This window comes from Felis catus, chromosome A3 (genome assembly GCF_018350175.1).
Source record: "Felis catus isolate Fca126 chromosome A3, F.catus_Fca126_mat1.0, whole genome shotgun sequence".
Classification (NCBI taxonomy): Eukaryota; Metazoa; Chordata; class Mammalia; order Carnivora; family Felidae; genus Felis; species Felis catus.
The window spans coordinates 11769328-11775327 of record NC_058370.1 but is presented as its reverse complement, the minus strand read 5'-3'; the positions used below and the strand labels follow the sequence as shown (position 1 = coordinate 11775327).

Here is a 6000-nt window from a genome sequence, read left to right as displayed (position 1 = left end):
GACGCCCAGCGCCGGGATTCGGATCTCGGCCCAGCCGCGAGGTCAGCAGCCCGTTCTGCCCTGAACCGGGAGGAATGTTCGCGGCGGCCTCGGCCCGGGTCCGAGAAGAAAGGCAGCCTTGTGGGCGAAAGGTGAGCCGCTGGGTGGGCGCGGGCGTGTTTACCCAGGGCCGGGCGTGTGGCTCAGGGTGGCGCCGCTGTCAGCCGCGCCGGCCGCCCCGGGCCTGTGCTGGCCTCCAGATGTGCGCTGGCTCCAGCCGGCCGGGCCCCCCCACCCCACGCACAGAGGGGCTTTATCAAAAGCGGCTGCGAGGAGGGCCCGGGAGGCCGCCTGGCTCCAGCCTGCTGGCTCCGAGCCCCGGGCCTGCAGAAGCCAGGCGAGCCGCACGCGGGCTTTTGCGCCCGGGTCTCGCTCCGCTCCGCCGCCGCCCGGCCACCCGGACCCGGGGGGGGGGGGGGGGAGCGAGGGGGGTGAGGGGTGCAGCCCCCCCCCTTCCGGGAAACCGAAGCTCCAGGAGCCACCCGGAGGGGCGACGAGCCAAGAAGACTTCTTTTTCGCGTAAGCTTCCGCATCCCTGATGGGGGGCAAAGGTGACCCACCCAGCATAAAAAAAAAAGGGCAAAACTCGGGAGGACTCGCGGGGTGCTCAGCGAGTGACCAGAGAGAAGCCACGTGTGGGAAGGATACGCCGCGGATTCGGGAATGGCGATTCCGTGGGGGGTGGGGGTGGGGGTGAGTGACGAGGGGGGGCTCCGTTCTCTCCAAGGGGTTTTCTCTCTTGGGTTGGAGATGGGGGCGTCATTCTTCATATTTTCTTTGTTGGCCAAGGGGAGCAAACGGAGACTTCCTCCTGCTCCCACCCCTCAGCCCTACCCCTGCTTAGAGCTGTCTTCCATACCTTCCAGGGGGTGCCCCAGAACCCACGCGCAGGTCCGCACACATTCTCTTTCCTATTTTTGTTTTTGTTTTACAAATAGCATTGAAATATACACTGCCGGGTGCCTGGCGGTTTTCTCTTAACAGTAGGCGGGGAGGCTTCCTGCAGCCTTGTGCTTTTTCACGGCTGTGTAGTATTCCATCGGGTTGTGGCCGGTCTTCACTCCCATAGATCCCGCTGCGCGGACACCCCCTGTGCTTGTGTTTGGCGGCTCAGGAGTATTTTCTGGACGATCAGCTCTTAGAACTGCAGGTGAGTGCATTTACTCTTCCGAGAGCCATCCCCGCCGTGCCCTGTCAGAGGCCTGTGTCCTGTAGCGTCCCACCAGCCGTGCCTCCACCCACGAGGAAACTGAGGCACAGACACAGTCAGCTGTTCTTAAGGGTGAGCAGAAATGCTTCACCTGAGTCTCTCCTAAAAAAACAAAACGCAAAAAGCCAAACACTTCTTTCTTGTTTTCGTTTCTTCCTGATTGCAAAAGAGAAACGTGTCCGTGGCAGAAACTTGAGAAAATACAGATCACAACGTTAGAAAGTAAGGCCTTCACCCTCCCCACCGCCCACCACCAGCCTCTCTGGCTGGACTCGCGGTCCCCTCCTCACTGGTCTCCCTGCTTCCAGACTAGCTCCCCCACAGTCCCTTACAGGTTAACAGGGCCATTTTGCAAAGCCCCACCGCCGGGGCCATGTGGCAATTCTGGGGACGTTTTAGGTTGTCACAACTGGCAGAGGGGTGTGCTACTGGCATCTGGTGGGTGGAGGCCCCTGCTAAACATCCTGCAGTGCCCAGAGAATGATCCAGCTCCAAGGTCAATAGCACCGAGGCTGAGAACCCTATGTAACCGAGTCACGTCCTGTCTGTCCGGTGCTCAGACCTTCCACGGCTCCCACCTCACACAGGAGACAGCCAAGTCTCACAGTGGCCACAGGGCCTTGCAGGACGTGCCCCATTGCCTCCCCGCCCTCCCTCCCTGGGCTCCGGCACATGGGCTCCTCCTTCAGAGCCTCCTGCCGTCCATCACTGTCCCTGTCAAGTGTCACTTCCTCTGGGAGGTCTCCCTGACCTGTTTAATATTTAATATAATTTAATATCTGCCACTCCCTCAACCTTTCTGCCCTCTTTCTCCCTGACACTCGGCCCTGAAGTCTTACTGACTCGTCTGCCCCTCTCCCCATCCAGGACACCAGCTCCATGAGGGAGGGAGACGGCTGGTCTTATGCAAAGCAGCCCCCGGCACACAGTAGGTACTCTATAAGTGCTCATAGATCGGCAGTGGACGCTCCAAAGTCCTGATGTCTGGGCAGCGGTTGGGGACGGAAGATCCAGATGCTGAAAGTTGGCCCCTGGAGTGGAGGCCCAGAGGGACGAGCAGGTCCCCAAGGCCACCAGGCTGGAATTCCTATACCTGGCAGCCTCCCGGAGGCCCTCCCAGCAGCTGTGCCTCTGGCCCCCCGGGGCCCACCTCACCAGGTCCCACCCTGAGTTGACCAAGGGCTTCTCTCACCAGAGACGGCAGCAAAGATGGGAGGAGACTCCAAGGGCAACTCCTGTGTCATCCCCAACATTTATGGAGCACCAACTGTATGCCCTGCCTTGGACTGGGCAGCACAGAGATCGTACCTCAGTGACTTCCTGGGGGCCGGGGGTGGTGACTCAACCACCTCCCTGTCCTGAGGCCCTAGCTGTACAAAATTTACAGAGCATCTACTGGGTACCGGTGACTAAACTGAAGGTACCTACACAGTGGATTTAGGGAGGAAGACAGTGCACTTTTCTGTTGACGCTTTTAATTAATTTTCTTTAACAGAAAGCAGTCCTTTTGGAAAGAAGTAAAGCATTCCCAAGTAAGAAAAAATACAACCCTACCACCTACCGATGCTGGGAGGAAGTTCAGGAGGCCTCGGAGCCCAGAGGGGGCACCTGGGGAGAGGCCTCCTGGACGAAACGAGCTCTGAGCTGAGGCCCCAGGATGCGCGGGCAGGAAGGGCCCTGTGGGAGGCAGCCGGCCGGAGGCTGGGGTGCTGATGTCGTGCACCCAGGCCCAGCCTGTGCAGCATGTCCCCGAGCCAGCGTTTCTGGGGGGAGCTTCCTGCAGCCCTCGTCCCTGTGATTGTCTCTTTCTGTCTCCCCGGCGCACTCTTGTGCCGGAACTCTGCGAGGTCACAGCCACTCTGTCTCATCCACCTGTCTGTCCCCAGGGCCCAGAGCTCACAGCAGTCACCAAAACTCCTGTCTTTCCAGGAGTCCAGAATGTGGTTTTATCTGGACGTCGGTCTTTGCAGAGGTCATTAGTTTAAAGACCTTGAGATGAGACCCTCCTGGGTCAGGGGTGGGCCCTACCTCAATGACCGGTGTCCGTGTGAGGACAGGAGAGGACACACAGACACACGGATGAAGGTCACGTGGGGACGAAGGCAGAGACTGGAGTGATGTGTCGATCAGCCAGGAAACTCTGGGAGCCCACCGGTGCCCGGACAGGCACGGGTTCTGTGTCCCGGAGCCTTGGAGGGGTTCTGGCTCTGCTGACCTTGGTTTCCCAATTGTCCAGAACTGTGGGCGAATACGCGTCTCGTGTTTTCAGCCACCAAATTCGTGGCACTTTGTTCCAGCAGCCGCCAGACGCTCGTAAGTTTTGCTCCTGTGGGCGAACAGGTGAGTGAAGGAATAAACCGAAAGCGGCTCTGGTGGCCGTCCAGGGCCACTTGGGTGTGGCGAGGCGACTGCCCTCGTCCCCTGTGACTGGGCTTGTATTCTGGGGTGCCTGCTCGGGCTGTGGGGCTGGGGAGGCTGGAGGCTGTCCAGTGTGTGTGTGTGTGTGGGGTGGGGGTGTAGACATTGCCTGCCCTCCCCCGTCCCCAGAAGCCCGTGTCCACACCCAGCGTGGACGCCCAGCTTCTGGGGACCTCGCCCCTCCTGAGGCCCTTCAGATACACTGCAGCGAGTGCTTATCCTCAAATATGAATGCTCCTCGACGTGTCCCCCCAAGTGACTCTCCTCACCTTCAGTTAGAGCCCAGGGCCAGGCCGCCGGGGGGATTTTCTCCACCTGTCCTCCCTTAGTTCTCCTGCCGGTCACTCTGAAGGTCAGGATTCAAGCCTGAATCCGGGCTCTATGCTGAGCGATGGGGGGAGGGTCGCTCCTCTCTGAGTCTCAGTTTCCCCATTTGTAACGGGAAGAATGTCGCCCGGCTTCGAGAAAGCCGTGGTGGAGAGTGGATGAGAAGAAGCTGGTCCCGGGCTGGCGGAGCACCTGGCCGGTAGGTGTTTCTACGAGAGTGGGCTTGGGGTCCTGTTCCCCCGGGACATAGCCCTGGATCCTAAAGGGCGTTAGACCTTCCCGGCCTCAGATCCTTTCAAAGCCTCAGTCACCGGCCTGTGGCCTGTCCAGTGGCCTCACAAAGCCACCTCCACCCCCAAGGAGCCCAATATCTTTGGAAGGACCAAGGCTTGGATTTCTTGCCCATAAAATGCCTGAAACCAAAGCAGAGCTGAAGACACCGAGGGCTTTGACGTTGGTTTGGGGCAGGAGGGGCTGTGAAGTCCCCAGCGGCCTTGGCCTCTCTCCGGGAACCATGTAAACAGGGGCTCTTGGCAGGAGGATAGTGGCCAGGTACAAGGGGACATCTGTCGTTTCAGCAATGATCTGGATTCCAACAAAGACTTACTGGTACCCAGTTTTAGAGGAGACAGTTGGGGAGACTCAACTGACAACCGCCCTTTTTTCTGGTGTTAGAGGCAGGAAAGGGAGCCAGCAGCTGGGCCCTGAAACAAGAATTGTAATCCCTCCTCTGCCACTTACTTGCTGTGTGACGTCAGGCGACCTGCCCAACCTTTCTGTGCCTCAATTTCCTCACCCGCCAAATAGGAGATAATAATCATCTCTCTCTCAAAGGGTTGCGGTGAGGGTAACCTGAGTGATTTTGTGTGATGCACTAGCCCAGTCCCTGGGCATGGTTGGCTCTCGGGCACCGACATTGTTACTGTCGTTTTTCCTAACGACACAGATGTGAGCTTCTCCTGAATCTAGCCAGGGCCTACTATGCTTCAAGACCTCCACAGACATCATCCCACCGAGTCCTCCCCCCACGACGGGGAGGGGGGGCATTGTGCACAGCCCCAGGCCACAGCTGGTGACCAGAGAGGAAGGACTCTTGTCCGGGGGGTGCACAGCTGTGGGGGGGCCCCGGGCCGCGATGTAAAAGCCCAGCGGTCTGGCTGCATCGTCCGTCTGTCCTCCTGATCACTTCTCTTCAGGGAATCTGAGGACCCCAGTGGGGGACAGAAAAGCCGCCCACGTTCCCGCAGGCCCGGGCGTGGCTTCTCCACCTTGTACCTTCGACATTCCGAGCTGGACCATCCTCCGTGGTGGGGCTGCCCGGTGCAGGGTCGTTAGCTGTCCCCCAGGGCCCTACCCACCAGCTGCCAGTAGCACCCCTGAGTTGTGACAACTGAAAATGTCTCCAGGCAAGGCCAAGTGTCCCAGGGAGGGGGCAGCCCCTGGCTGACAAGGGCTGGAGTAAGGGTGTGAAATGTTGGAGGGTTTCCTTCTGGATTCCCTCCCTGTCTACACATACACATGCACAGACACACTTAAAAAAGTAGGGGTGCCTGGGTGGCTCAGTCGGTTAAGCGTCTGACTTCAGCTCAGGTCACGATCTCACGGTCCATGAGTTTGAGCCCCGTGTCGGGCTCTGGGCTGATGGCTCAGAGCCTGGAGCCTGCTTCCGATTCTGTGTCTCCCTCTCTCTCTGCCCCTCCCCCATTCATGCTCTGTCTCTCTCTGTCTCAAAAATAAATAAACGTTTAAAAAAAAAAGTAGAAGAACATTTTAGGTGAGTCCTACATTTGCCCATAAAAATACAGCTGGGTGGCAATCACACGTGCACTTGGCTTTGGCAAATCCGTCTTCTTGGGGAGGGGGCTGAGGCGAGAGAGTGGGATGGCGCATGAATAGTGGGGTGCTCTGGCACCCGTGAACTTGAGTCGGGGGCTGGGCCTGCCCGCTGGCCTTGGCCGTGGGCATCTAGCTGTGCTGAGCAAACCAAAAGTTCAAAAGCTAGGTTT

General features: G+C 58.8%; 1 long non-coding RNA gene across 2 annotated transcripts; it reads left to right on the top strand.

Annotated features, from left to right (window-relative positions):
* Positions 1-5612, top strand: LOC109497950. Of its 2 annotated transcripts, none has more exons than XR_006595108.1 (3): positions 1-131; positions 1109-1189; positions 2117-5612. It is a non-coding gene; the product is annotated as an uncharacterized LOC109497950 (long non-coding RNA). The 2 variants fall into 2 exon arrangements; XR_002154433.3 differs by lacking the exon at positions 1-131 and adding an exon at positions 490-558.
* Positions 5613-6000: the final 388 nt, after the last annotated feature.